Raw genomic sequence first — 15,261 nt, 5'->3', positions numbered from 1 at the left:
CAGAAGGATTGATTTGCACTCCCTATGTGAGAACCAAGCATCGACTTGCTGATATCCTTACTGAGGGAGTTTCTAGCAAGGTGTTTGATTCTAATCAAGCCAAATTGGGAATTCGAGCTATTCTCCAGCTTGAAGGGAGTATTGACTTGTGTATATTTAATTGTACACAAGTAGATCGATGATTAGCTTAGTTATAGGCTGATTCATAGGAGCTGACTTTTAGCTTTTATTCTCTTCCCTTATTTGTAGTTAGCTGTGTACTATTTATTCCTCCTTGTGGATTCCTTTACAATAAATTTTTATATGAAATTTTATACAATATATATATGTATTTTCTGCATGTGCTTTCTTTAGTCAAAACTCAATGGATATTATCATGCTAAAAAAGCTTATTGTAAAGCATGCATGACAGCCCACCATAACATGTTCCCTGTTTACTTCCTGCGTCGTCAAGTGCAAGTCTTTCATTAATTTGAGATTCAAGGCTAATACAAAACCATCAATAGTCTTATACTATAATAATCCAACTCAAGAATTCGATACAGGTTCAATCAAGAGAGGAGGATATCGAACATCAAAACGAGTACCAACCCAGTTTTGGAAATGGATTCTGGAGAAAAACGTCTCAATGAGCTTGGATACAAGCAAGAACTCAGAAGGGAAATGGTCATCTACTTATATCTCCCTATCTCTCTCTCTCACCATTTCCTATAGTTTCTGTTATTTCATTTCCCATTTGGGTTTGAATATGTTAAAAAACTTTGATGCATTAAAATTTTGATCATTTTCACTTGGTTTTTTTTTTTTTTTTTTTTGACAGACGCTGTTCAAGATATTGGCAATAACATTTTCACGCATATCTGCATTCAGTGGGACACCTCTGTATGGCCAAAGCTTGCGTTATGCAGGTCCTGCAACCTTAGTATGGGGGTGGGTTGTTGTTCGTTTCTTTCACTTGGTTTGTTGCAATCGCCATGGCGGAGATTTGCTCCTCTTTCCCGGTATACATTTGCACCATGCTTTGCTTTTCCTTTATTCTCCTTCTGACTATTGCTACTTATAATCTGAAACTTTGAATTATATGATCCATATGTTCCGAAAAATTAAGATGACTTTAATTGGTCGCTTTAAAACTTTTACCAGACCACAGGTTCTCTTTATTTCTGGGCTGCCCATTTGGCTGGCCCAGGTGGGGGCCATTTGCTTCATGGTGTTGTGCTTGGCTTGAGACTATTGGTGTGATATTTGCTATTGGTCCTCAGGTAGGCACTTCCTTACAGAGCATATTTCTTGAGAAAAGTATCAAGCCAGCTACTAATTAATTTGAATCTTTTTTTTTTCCCTTTTATAAAGCATATTCTGGATCACAAGCATTGCAGATGATCATTCTTTTAGCCACAGGAACAAAAAAGGGTGGAGGCTATTTTGCATCAAAGGGTGTGTTTTTGTGCTTGTATATGGCTCTAATCCTCATATGGGCAGTACTAAACACATTTAAATTACAAGTGATAGCACTTCTCAACATCATCTCCATATGGTGGCAGGTGTTCTCTTCAACTGTTCTGTGTCTTGCTTCTTTTCATAGTAAAATATACATATGCATGATTGTAGGGCCACGTCGTCCAAGCGTGGGGTTTTATCTCATAAGGCCATCCATTTACGGACACTGTCTCTTCTCCAATGTGGGACAATCGGATTTTATTCCTAACACTCTGCAGACTTTGCTTCATAGTTCATTATCAGTGCTTCTGAGCATGTACTCTCTATTCGGCTACGACGCTGCAGCTCATCTTACTGAGGAGACAAGAGGCGCAGACAGAACTGGTCCTAAAGCTATTCTATCTAGTCTTGGTATCATATCAGTTTTTGGCTGGGCTTATTACTTGTCTCTAACTTTCAGCATCAGGGTAAGCTCAAGAGAACTTTACCCTTTTGTTTTTGGGTCAAGTTAAAGACAATGGCTTATTGGATCCTTATTAGTAACATAATTCTTAATGCAGGATCTGGAGTATTTATACAATGCAGACAATGAGACTGCTGGTGCACTTGTACCAGCACAGATTATATGATGCATTCTATGGGCGGTTCCAAAATTCAACTGGAGCTGTGATTTTACTGTGTATCATCTGGGCTTCCTACTTCTTTTGTGGGTTGTCTACTACCACCACCGCTGCCCGAGAAGTAAGAAAAACCGAAACTCTAAACCCTAAACCCTCCATCTTTTCCGAAGCGAAAAATGTGTAACTTTATCTATTTAACTAATCATAGGATTATGCTCTATCAAGGGATAACGGTATCCCATTTTCACCAATCTGGAGGAAATTGCACCCGAGGACCAAGGTTCCAACAAATGCCGTGTGGCTCTGCGCAGCCATCAGCTTGGACTGCCCATCTTGAAACTTGATGTAGTACTCACAGCCTTCATTTCAGTTAGTACAATTGACTGGGTGGGTAGTTATGCAGTGCCAATTTTTGCTAGGCTGGTGATGGCTGAAGACAACTTCAAACCAGGACCCTTTTATTGTTGGAATAAACAAATCAAGTGCCTCATGCACTGTGATAGTGTCAGAGTAAATAAACCAAAGTGCTTATGGCACAATGATAGTGAGCAGCCCTTTCGTATTTTATTTTGGTTGCCTTCTATAGTGGTTTTAATTTAATAATAGTATGTGGTTCTTGCTGGACCACAATGTCTGTTTGTAAACTCTATAAAGAGAGTTGTCAGTGTGTTGTTTTCGATAGAGAAATGCTAAGGAATTATAAGAGAATAACAATCATTCTCAAAATACGCTTTCTTTATTCTTGTCTTTGAATGTGTGTGAGTGTGATATAGTTTGTAAACTAATCACCCAGTCAAAGAAGTTTGGTATCAAGTGTTTGTATACCAACAAACTGGTATCAGAGCTCTCTGTTCAATTCAGTTTTGCATGGCTTCTAGTATGGCGCAGATGCAAGTCCCTGTATTGAAGAAGGAGAACTATGAAAAATGGTGTATTCAGTTCAAAGCTCTCTTTGGATCCCAAGACCTTTGGGATGTGATCTGTAATGGGTATACTGAACCCACTGCAGAGGAGGAGGCCGCCTACACCGCTGATCAAAAAACTACTCTACGAGAACAAAGGAAAAAAGACAAGAAGGCGTTGTTTTTAATCTATCAAGGAGTGGAAGATTCAACGTTCGAGAAGATCGCCGAAGCGACGACGAGCAAGCAAGCGTGGGATATTCTCAAAACCGTTTTCAAAGGTGTTGATCGTGTTATGAGAATACGCCTTCAATCATTAAGGGCCGACTTTGAATCCGCCCATATGAATGAAGGAGAAAATGTCTCCGACTACTATTCACGATTGGTTTCGATTGTGAATCAAATGAAGAGAAATGGTGAGAAAGTTGATGATGTTAGAGTCATGGAGAAAATTCTCCGGTCTCTCACACACAGCTTTGAGCATGTGGTGACAGCGATTGAAGAATCAAAAGACTTGGCGAAGATAAGTGCAGAGGAGCTGCTAGGATCTCTCCGAGTTCATGAGCAACGTATGCAGAAGCATGTGACATCCACACCACCTAATCAAGCTTTGGAGTCAAAGCTAAATCTTGATAAACCACGAGGAAGTAGTGGTGCATCAAGTTCACGACGCGGAGGTTCTCACGGAAGAGGTCGAGGCCAAGGACGAGGGCGTGGCAACGCAGAAAGTCGTGAGGAAAAGAAAAAGAAGATCAAGTGTTATAATTGCAACCAGCTTGGACATTATGCCTCAGAGTGTTCAAAAGAGAAAAAGAAGGACCAAGTCAACTTTTCAGAAGCAACTAACAATGAGAGTAATGAACCTACTCTTTTGTTAGTACACAATGAAGCTGGTGGTCAAGGTGATGTTTGGTACCTTGACTCTGGTGCAAGCAACCATATGTGTGGAAGAAGAGAGTTCTTTGTTGAACTCAACGGAGAAGTTCGTGGAGATGTGAGCCTTGGAGATTCTTCAAAGCTATCTGTTGAAGGAAAGGGAAGAATAAAAATCTTCCAGAAAAATGGCAAAGAAGAATACATCTCTGATGTTTACTATATTCCAAGTATGAAAAGCAATATTCTCAGCATTGGACAATTACTCCAAAAGGGGTACGTTGTTCTCATGGAAAATAATTCTCTCTTCCTCAAAGATGCAAGTGGAAGATTAATTGCAAAAGTTCCAATGACGAAGAATCGCATGTTCCCGTTGAACCTAAATACCAAGAAGGAAAAGTGCTTCCTTGGTCTCATGGAGAAAGAGTCATGGAAGTGGCATTTCCGATTTGGCCATCTTCACTTCAATGGCCTAAAGCTTTTGTCAACGGGAGGAATGGTGCATGGTCTACCACTAATTGAGGCACCGAACCATGTTTGTGAAAGGTGTGTACTAGGAAAGCAATCAAGAACTTCTTTCCCTAGAGGCACGGCATGGAGAGCAAAGGAGCCACTACAATTGGTACACACGGATATTTGTGGACCATTGGAGCCTATTTCATTTGGAGGTAATAAGTATTTTATTACTTTCATAGATGATTTCAGTAGAAAGGTGTGGGTTTACTTTCTCAAAGAAAAATCTTCAGCCTTTACTGTATTCAAGAATTTTAAGGCTCGCACTGAAGTAGAAAGTAAGTGTAAATTGGTGACTCTTAGATCTGATCGAGGGGGTGAGTACACTTCAAATGCATTTCAAGAATTTTGCAGAGAACAGGGGATAAAGCATCAGTTGACGGCTGCCTATACCCCACAGCAAAATGGGATAGCCGAACGAAAAAATCGCACTATCCTTGAAATGACGAGGTCCATGCTAAAAGAGAAAAGTTTGCCGAAGCAATTCTGGGCAGAAGCTGTTCAATGTTCAGTATATTTGCTGAATAGATGTCCAACCAAGAGTGTCAAGAACAAGACACCTCAGGAGGCTTGGAGTGGCTACAAACCTAATGTTGCACATCTACGTATCTTTGGATGTGTTGCATATGCTCAAGTACCTGAAGCCAAAAGAAGGAAGCTTGATGATCGTGGAGAAAAATGTATCTTTGTAGGATATAGTGAGGAGTCAAAAGCCTACAAACTCTACAATCCATTAACAAATAAGTTGGTGATCAGTAGAGATGTTATATTCAGTGAAGAAGAAGCATGGAATTATAGCAGCAAAAAGAACATTGAAAATCTGGTGGCGGATGAACCTGGGCAACTTCCAGAAGTTGCAACACCAATCACTCACCAAGCTCCACCAAGCCCTTTACAGTCCACTGAACACACACCGACCCCACTGAGTGCTCGACAGAACTCTGAGCTCTCAGCATCTCCACCAAGTCTTCCCTCCTCAACTCACAGATCTGCTACATCATCTAGTCGCAGCAGCAGCAGCTCTCTGACTCCCATCAAAATGAGAGATCTCACGGACATCTATGAGCATGAAGAAGGTAATACAAACCTGTTTTGTTTGTATGCAGATCATGAGCCATTATCGTTTCAGGAAGCTGTACAAGAAGATTGTTGGAAATCAGCAATGGAAGAAGAAATCCATGCAATTCAGAAGAATGACACATGGAAACTAACAAATTTGCCACCACAACAGAAGGCTATTGGTGTCAAATGGGTGTACAAAATCAAGCGCACTGCAGATGGTAGTGTTAATCGGTACAAGGCAAGGCTTGTAGCTAAAGGCTACAAACAAAAATATGGAATAGACTATGAAGAAGTCTTCGCACCTGTTGCTCGACTTGATACCGTGAGGTTGTTAATCTCACTTGCAGCACATCACAATTGGAAGATTTACCAACTTGATGTCAAGTCAGCTTTTCTCAATGGTGTTCTTGATGAGGAAGTTTATGTTGAACAACCTGAAGGATTCAAAATAAAAGGTGAAGAACAGAAGGTGTATCGTTTGAAGAAGGCCTTGTACGGTCTAAAGCAAGCCCCAAGAGCTTGGAATTCACGTATCGACAGTTATCTTCAAGAAAATGGATTTGTTCAATGTCCATATGAACATTCTGTTTACATGAAGAATGGTGGTGAAGGTGAATTTCTTATCCTTTGTCTTTATGTGGATGATCTAATTTTTACTGGTGGTAGTGAAAGTATGTTTGCTGAGTTCAAACAGTCCATGTTCAAGGAGTTCGAGATGACAGACAATGGATTAATGTCCTTTTTTCTTGGGATAGAAGTCAAGCAAGAAAATGGTGGAATATTCATCTCTCAGAAAAAATACATGAGAGAGATCTTGGAGAAATTCCAGATGAACAGTTGTAATTCTGTCAACACTCCAGTTGCTACAGGTCTCAAGTTAACAAAAGAGGGAGAAGGGAAAATTGTTAACTCTACTTTATACAAAAGTCTAGTTGGAAGCTTGAGGTACTTAACAATGACGAGACCTGACATTGTTTATGGAGTTGGACTTGTAAGTCGTTACATGGAGACACCAAGAGAATCTCACTGGTTAGCTGCTAAAAGAATACTAAGGTATATTAAAGGTTCTATTAATTTTGGCCTTTTTTATGCTTATGGAGAAGATGCAAATCTAGTTGGCTACTCAGATAGTGACTGGGGAGGTGATCGAGATGGAGGAAAAAGCACTACAGGGTATGTGTTCTATCTTGGTTCAACAGCTTTCTCTTGGACATCCAAGAAGCAGGCAATTGTAGCTTTGTCATCATGTGAAGCCGAGTACGTGGCACTTTCTTCAACTGTATGCGAGGGCATTTGGTTGAGAAATTTGTTGAAGTCTTTGAATCACTCACAAGAAGAATCTACTGTGATTCATGTGGACAACAAGTCTGCAATCAAGCTTGCAAAGAATCCAATACAGCATGGAAGGAGCAAGCATATTAATATAAGGTTCCATTTTCTAAGAGAGCACGTGAAGAAGAAGACAATTGAACTTGAATATTGTCATACCATGGAGCAGGTGGCAGATATCTTCACGAAACCACTTCCATTTGATTCCTTCAGAGAGCTACGTGGAATGCTTGGGATGAAGGACTCTTGATTTGAGGAGGTGAATGTTGGAATAAACAAATCAAGTGCCTCATGCACTGTGATAGTGTCAGAGTAAATAAACCAAAGTGCTTATGGCACAATGATAGTGAGCAGCCCTTTCGTATTTTATTTTGGTTGCCTTCTATAGTGGTTTTAATTTAATAATAGTATGTGGTTCTTGCTGGACCACAATGTCTGTTTGTAAACTCTATAAAGAGAGTTGTCAGTGTGTTGTTTTCGATAGAGAAATGCTAAGGAATTATAAGAGAATAACAATCATTCTCAAAATACGCTTTCTTTATTCTTGTCTTTGAATGTGTGTGAGTGTGATATAGTTTGTAAACTAATCACCCAGTCAAAGAAGTTTGGTATCAAGTGTTTGTATACCAACATTTATTTGGGTAGAGCAAGCAGGCCAGTTTGCTTGGTGGCCTTCCTGTGGATATGCTATGTGTGGGAACCAAATTAAATCAGAACCCTAGGTCAAGTAATTCCTTCCTTTTGGGGATTATTTGACCTAATTGGGAATTACTAAACCTAATTGGGGGTTATTCAATTTAATTGGGGGTTATCCAATTAAATTGAGAAATACCTAATTAATCAAATCCCTAAATACACCAACCCCACTAACCTCACCTACCACAATTAGGGATTTGATTAATTCCCTAATTAATCAAATCCCTAAATGTACCAACCTCACCAACCTCACCTACCTCACCAACCACACCAACCTCGTCAAGGCCCCCTATAAATACTTGGGCACGCACAAGGATGAGGTACGTCAGAATTTCTACTAAAACTCTAGAGAGCTCTTCCCTTCACAAATCCTAGCCACCTCCTCTCTCTCTCTCTCTCTCTCTCTCTCTTTTACATAAGGCTCCGGCCGCCCGGTTTTCACCACACATATATATCTCCGTACCCTATTTAGCTATTGATTTTTCCCTAAATCAATTTAACTAACTTAGGCATCGGAGGGCCTTTGGCCAACACCCCCCGGGTGTGGTCCTCTTATCCAATTTATTTTGCTGGGAGAAAGAGGCGGCGAAGAAGAAAGGGGAATCTTTCAACGGAATATTCTCGTGGGAGGAAATTTGCTCCCACACTATGCCTGTTCAGCCTTCCTATTACCAACTTTCTACCCTCTTGGATGGAAAACCTTCAATTATGCACCAGTAGCTGTCAGTGTGGTTTTGACAGTGGTAATGCTTTGGTGGGCTTTGGATGCAAGGAATTGGTTCAAGGGACCTGTAAGAAACATTGATGTACAAAACGAAAACTATTAGGTTCTGAGTAATGCTAGAGGGATCACATTTTTAGATCCTATTAATTGACCGCATGATGTGACACTTGATGTATTAATCAACAATTCGCTAGCCATAATAACTTATAGAATAAGTACATATCAACTAACGCATTTCCCGCTATAATGTGATATCAAGTTTGAGCAGAGTATAGAAGAATTCATACAAAACAGTCTGAAGCTAATACCCTCATTCATTCCCTAATGAAAGGAATGGCAATAGCATACAAGCCACTACCCCTAGATATTTCAATATATGTCTAGTCACTTGAATTTTGTAAATTGGCATGAATTTAGTTAATTAGAGAAGTAAATCTTGCTTTATTTTTTTACCTTTTTTTGAGTAAATAAAGTAGGGGTGTGCGGAGGGTTGTAGGGTCACAATTACTGCACCTTTTGTTTTGTTTTGTTTTTTTTTTTGAGTAAACAGTCTGAAACACAACCCTTTTGGTTCTTTGGACCGACCATCCAAAAACTCCAAGTTCGGATGCGAATTGGGCTGAGCTAGTAAGATTTAAATAATCTTTGTATTGGGCTTTAGATTTTGAAAATATTCTAGAGTTGAACAAGAAAGATGTGAGCCCATAAGAATATATTGAACAAATTAAGGCCCAATTTGGCATTTCTGTGTTGTGAAAATAATCGCTGTTAGATTTGTTGTTAGAGAAATCAGCTGTAAGAAAAAGCAGTTTGGCGTTTGATAAATTTTTTGTTAAAAGTGTTGTTGATATTGATTTCAACAAAATCAAAAAATAATTGTTGCATAATCATTAAACCCAACGCCTCTTCGAAACTGATTTCTGCATAATCAGAAAATGACAGCACCTCATTAGCTGCTTTCCCTTATAGCTTTCTCTCACATCAATTTTTAACAATAAGTGATTTTCTCACAGTTTACCAAACGGGTTGGGCTTCCCAAAATTTTTTAAAAATCACTTATCACCCCAAATAAGCAATGCCAAACGGGCACTAAATGTACAATCAAATAAAAACTTTTCATAGTTATTATTAATTATTATTAATTATTTATTTAATTAAGTCTTTATTTTTATTTTATCGAATATAATGAAGTCTTTTTTCTATAAAATTATTATGCTATAATTTATAGAATAATTAGCTAGCTAGCTAGCTAGATTCATGAACTTTTCATAATGTCAGATAAAAGGACTTAATTGTTGGAGAATATTTGCTGTCATTGTCTTAATTGCCATGATAAGAAAGCAAACTCTAATTAAACAAAGTGATTAAGGACGAAATACTTAATGACCCGTTGACTTAGTATGTGTAAGTGTTAATATAGCTTACGACAAACCATGTACCTATATATTATATGGCTGCTATAGCTTGTTTCAGCAAGTAAGATTCGTCAGAAATGATGTGCGATGAAATTAGAAGATTGTTTTGTCACATTGGATATAGATCGTGAAGAAAGTGACATTGTTAGGATCAAATATCAAAACTTAATGAGTTTGACTATTTGCAGGCTTCCAAGTTTCCAACATCTTTTTTTTTTTTTTTTTTAAATTCCAAATAGTCTAACACGCTATATGTTCTTATATTGTATATTTAAATTTTTCATCATGTATATTCTTATATAAATTTAAGATTTATCGAAACAATATGACAACAAAACATGTCAAACAATTTAGCCGGGAAAAAAATGCATATACATAATGAAATGCTCTCTAGTCAATTAATATGGCATGACAAACTATTTAAGAAAATTACTTTGTATAGATATACATCTATCTATATGTGTAGTTTTTACAAAATTGTATTTATTTTGTAAAAGGGTTGAATTTATGAGGAACCATAAACTTAATTAGGGATGGCAATGGGGCAAATCTTGGGGTCGAGGATAAGAATGCCATCCCTTGATACCCTGCCTTTTTTACTCATAAATTCTAATTATTCAATTCCACCTTCATACTAGCTAGTACATGGATCATCAATCATATTCAATTGAACCCTAAAATTCAAAAATCGATACAACTCAATTCATTTATTATTCAATTGAAACATAAATGTATATGCAGTTATTAAAAAAAACATATATGTGGTATTATCGCAGCGGTTTGAAGATGGAGATCACAATACCATCTATGTCTCGTATCCAAACGGGGATTTTAAAAGGGGGGTCTCGATTTTACCCCGAATTCTAGGAATTAGCAATTAATTAACTATAACAAGGAACCCTAGGAGGACAGTTGCAGAAGTGTTACGTAACCCTATAATACGGTTATGTAAGGGTAAGGTAGTTATATAACTAATCGCGAAGGGTTTGAAGTTTTTAATGCAACCGTTGAAATAATCAAACTACTCGAATTACTCAATTGGTCATGGTTGACACAAACCATGCTCTTCAACTCTTCCATTTGTGTCATTTTGAATTGTTATTAAAAATAATAATTAATCAACAAATAAACCCAACAGGTTTCCCAATGATCTCATTCAGCCTAAAGAATCTAAGAATCGAGTGACTGCCGACCACGCCCATGACTTTCTAAGCTCATGAATTATTTCATATAAAAAAATCATTGTCTTAATTAATTAAGTAATTATGGTAAATTATTTTATAATCTTCGTGATAGAGGAGGTTTCAGAGGTTGATTAAAAAAGAAGGAAAAGAAAGACAGAGAGCATTATTAGGCAAATCTATGTAAAAGGGTTCAGGCTCCCTAGACTCATTTTTTTCTTCGTCTTTGTCACCTCTCATGGGTGCCTTGTGAGAGACAATTACTCAGCACCATGTGAGAGTCGACAGAGCTGATGAGAGGGCCTGGTACTGCTGAGACTTCTTGAAAACGAAGGCAAAACCACAGAACAAATATTAATTTATTTGTTTAGACCACCATGGATGAATATTAATTACTCAATTCAATTGTCTCGAGGCACTTCTAAGCATAGTCTCCGTTAGACAATGTTTTGGGGGCATGTATTGAGTCACTTGGGTTATGGAACACCTGACACCCTCTTTCTTAAGAAAACAGTTTGTTTACGGTTAATCGGCATCAACTAATTTGGAAGTTACTTTCGAAGACTAAGTCGTTGTCAACTGTTAATGTATATATGAGATTCCTTTTCACCGTCGATGTATGTAGACTTATAATGAGATTATCATTAACATATATCCAATTGATATTTATTAATTTTGGGACATCATGAAGCCCCGTTGTGGTGTTTTCAAATATTTGACATTCCCAATGCAATAGTCGAAATTCACAATCTGACAACATTCAAGCACTTCAACTATAATATTTAGTTAATACTCTCTAATTAAACCGTTGTTAGTTTCAATATGTTATGATTATGCATGAGATCATCAAGAGTAGTTAGGCCAACCTGAGCGGCTAGGCTATAATTAGCAGGGAAATCCAACTTAAGCTAATCTTTTGAGAAGTTTAAGCATTCAATTAAGTTAAAGTGCACAAACTCAAATCCAATCTATCAGCCTTAAGTCGTGAAACAAATTAAGAAAATTTCAACTCCTAATTAATTAACATGATAATTTCCTAAATTTAGATCTTTATTAATTCTTGAGCACATTACAATCAAACTAAACTAATGTTCATCTTTTCGGTTGTCGGTCAGATTTGCCAACTCTAATCATGCTTAATTAGTGAGGAAGCTTAGGGATATTTTCTTGTTCTTTTTTTTTTTTTTTTATAATCCTACAACCTTTCAATTTACACTAAAGCTCTTAATTAAAATTTTCAAGTACGGTTGACCTTTGACCTTCGTGCCCATGTTCTGTTCAACAAAGTTCGCAATATTAGGAGAGGTAGAAGATTGAAATGAATTCGCGTCTCTTCACTCTTCATCCTTAGAAGATTGAAAATAATATATATATATATGATTCAAGTTCTATTTTGCTAAGGCGTAAGTTATTAGTTTAAATACGCTATAGAAAATGTCTTATATTTTTACCTGGCTGAGCTTATGAATTGATCTGATATTTGAGTGTATTTCAGGTTACAGAAAAAGAAAAACTGTAAGTAAAACTAAGAAAGAAAATAAAATAAGTAAATATTTTTGCTCGTCACTTTAATTCAAGGTGTACTATCTTAATATTTGACACGTGTCATTGGCATAATCATAATTAACTCTTTGCTTTATATTTATGAAATCATGATTATGCTCATAGACACGTGTCAAATATTGAGAATGATAATAAGAGTACACCATAAGTTAAAATTGTGAGATCCTCTCAATAAAGTAAAAGGAATTTACTTTTACTGCATATTTGACTTTGCATGACAAAAAAAGTTTTCTGTATTCAGTAGTTTGTTAAAGAAGAGAAAAAAAAAAGGTCTACAAAAGTTGATTAGGGCTACATAGGGTAGGGAGATTACATCCTATGGGAAAGAGCATCATAGTATAAACCCTAAAGTTTGGAATACCAATATTTATGTGACACTTATTTTATTTGTTTTTATACTGATTTTATGTTAAAAGTCATTTATTTCAAACAACAAAAATACTCATATCATATGTAACATTACATGATGACCAAAAATTTGATAATATTTTTTTTATGTTGGGTAGGTAGGTAGACCATATAGTTCGTGTCCATACGTATGTAGACGGCCTTGCTGTCACATCTATATTCTACAATTTTTTAGGGTTTTTCCCCATTAGGGAGGGAGAAACCACTCTCTAATTGGCAATGGCTCCATATTAATTATTTCTCAATCCTAATCAAAATTCGGTACTGGAGAAGAAATATGCTACTAACTTTGATTTTCCAGCCCACATAGCACATGATATGGGGTCACACCCCGTCATCACATGCTAGCATGCCCCATGAGGAGACATTAATATTATATGGTCTGGAATACGGCTACGTGGTATAATTCGTTCACGTGTTATAATATGAGTTGATGAATATATATATATATATATATATATATATATATATATATATATATATATATATATATATATATATATACACTTTTAGGATAGATGATCAATATAATGTCCACTTATATTATAACATGTGAATAAGTTATACCAAGTAATCGTACTCTAGTGCCATGCTATAATTACTTTGCATAATTAACATTATCCAAATCCTTTTATGACCTAATAATTATAATTAAGCTAAGCTAGCTAGCTAGCTAGAGGATGGAAGCCCTATACTCAAGCCTCTCAAACCCTACTCAAGTTTTTTTTATTTTTGGATAGAGAAACCCTACTTAAGTTGGTAATGCCTCAATAATATGATATATGTGCATTATACACATGTATCGAAATTAATAATTAAGGGCTCATTTGATAACCATTTCAATTTTAGTTTTTAGTTTTTGTGCTAGAGTATAGAGGAAAAAGAGAGAACGGAAATGAGAATGAGAGTGAAAATGGGATTGAGAGGGAAGGAGGGAGGAAGGAGTAACAGAAGTGAAAACAAAAACTAAAAACTGAAATCTATTTGAAATTTTTTTTACTTTCAAGTTTTTGTTTTCACTTTTATTACTCTTTCCTCTCATCCTCTCTCTCAATCTCATCCTCACTCCCATTCTCACTCTCATTTTCCTCTATACTCTACCATAAAAAATAAAAACTAAAAACTAAAATTGAAATTGTTATCAAACGGTCCCTAAGATAATTAATTAATCAAGCTTGTCAACCAATCAAATGCATTATCCTAATTAAATCCCGACCTGCGTGATTCAACCTTCGGTTCCAGCACATTTTCATAATTTTTTTTTAAAAAAACATATCATCTGAGCCAAACCATGCAACGTGGCTCACACTACATCTCTGGAACCATAATGCAATAATCAACCGTCCGATCCATGCAAAATTGACGCTGGTTTTGAAGTACTACAAGGTACAGCAATGACTTTATTCGTTTTACAAGATTGAGTTCTTGATCAGACGGCCATGATCATCTCTGTCCTCTTATGTACCCTCAAATTCGGACAAGTGGAATCAAATCAGACGGTGGATCATATGTCCAGTGTAACTTACAGCACATAGGGTTTGAATTCCAGATCACTAACCCTACTAAAAAAAGTGTGCATGTTAAGCTTAAATATATTTTTTTTCCTTTTCCTTTCAGGTAAGAAGCATTATGATAATTTATAAATAAATTAATTAATCAATCCCACATACACACATATATAAATTATAATAATGGAGTTGACAAAGTTTTAATTTAATTAATTAATTAATTGGTGATGATTGCTTTGTTTATAATGGTCATCGTCCTTGCCTTCCTTAACCCTCAAACTATGCCTGCAAATCAGTGTATTAGTTTAACCATGGAACCAACCACTCGTCATAAAAAAGCATGTTCATGTGTGAAAGCCAAAGGACCACAAGACATTGCGGGTTACTGTCAACATGATGAACCCTAGTCGGCAGAGATTTATGCTACAAGTAAAATAAGCTTAAAATAATTATGGGATTAGTAATAATATATGGGGGAAGAAAGAGGGGGAATAATTTTGCACATGAAGGACATGCTATGATGCCACCATGGCTTGAGATAATTTGGAATCTATTATCTGGCAGGTGAATGAACTAGAATAATTTGATTTGAAGAATTCTTCTCTCATAGACATCCCATGCCTATCACGGTGAAAATCAACTTGATCAACCTAGCTTAGCTTACCCATGATTAAAGAAAAAGAAATAAGGGCTCACGTAAAACGAGTGAAATTTCATATGGGTCGATAGTCGGAATGTTATATGTACTATATTTTTCACGTAATAAGACATGCATGTAAACAGTTATGTGGTTAGTAAATGTAGTGTAAATCAATCAGATTAGATTGGTAAATTGTTAGTGCACGTTAAGATATCCAAATGGCAGCTAATTGATATGGACATGTCACATGTATATGCTTCATGTAATTGATGAATTAACAAATAAAAGGGAAATGGAATGAGGTGAATCACCTGAAAGAGTATGCTTATGTTGTGCGTTACCAGTAGGTACCTCACAAAGCATTGACCTTGGATCTAATTTTAAATG

The 15,261-nt window shown here is 36.5% G+C and overlaps 1 pseudogene across 1 annotated transcript; it reads left to right on the top strand.

Annotated features, from left to right (window-relative positions):
* Window positions 1-568: 568 nt before the first annotated feature.
* LOC110750606 (amino-acid permease BAT1 homolog) lies at window positions 569-2,872 on the top strand (annotated as a pseudogene). Its single transcript, XR_015833134.1, has 6 exons — window positions 569-666; window positions 821-1,001; window positions 1,144-1,262; window positions 1,354-1,907; window positions 2,001-2,181; window positions 2,269-2,872. The product of XR_015833134.1 is annotated as an amino-acid permease BAT1 homolog (transcript).
* The last annotated feature ends 12,389 nt before the right edge of the window (window positions 2,873-15,261 follow it).

The sequence above is a fragment of the Prunus avium genome, chromosome 1, assembly GCF_965620075.1.
Source record: "Prunus avium chromosome 1, drPruAviu1.hap1.1, whole genome shotgun sequence".
Lineage (NCBI taxonomy): Eukaryota > Viridiplantae > Streptophyta > Magnoliopsida > Rosales > Rosaceae > Prunus > Prunus avium.
Note: the sequence above shows the minus strand (reverse complement) of the source record. Positions and strands in the feature narration are given on the sequence as shown.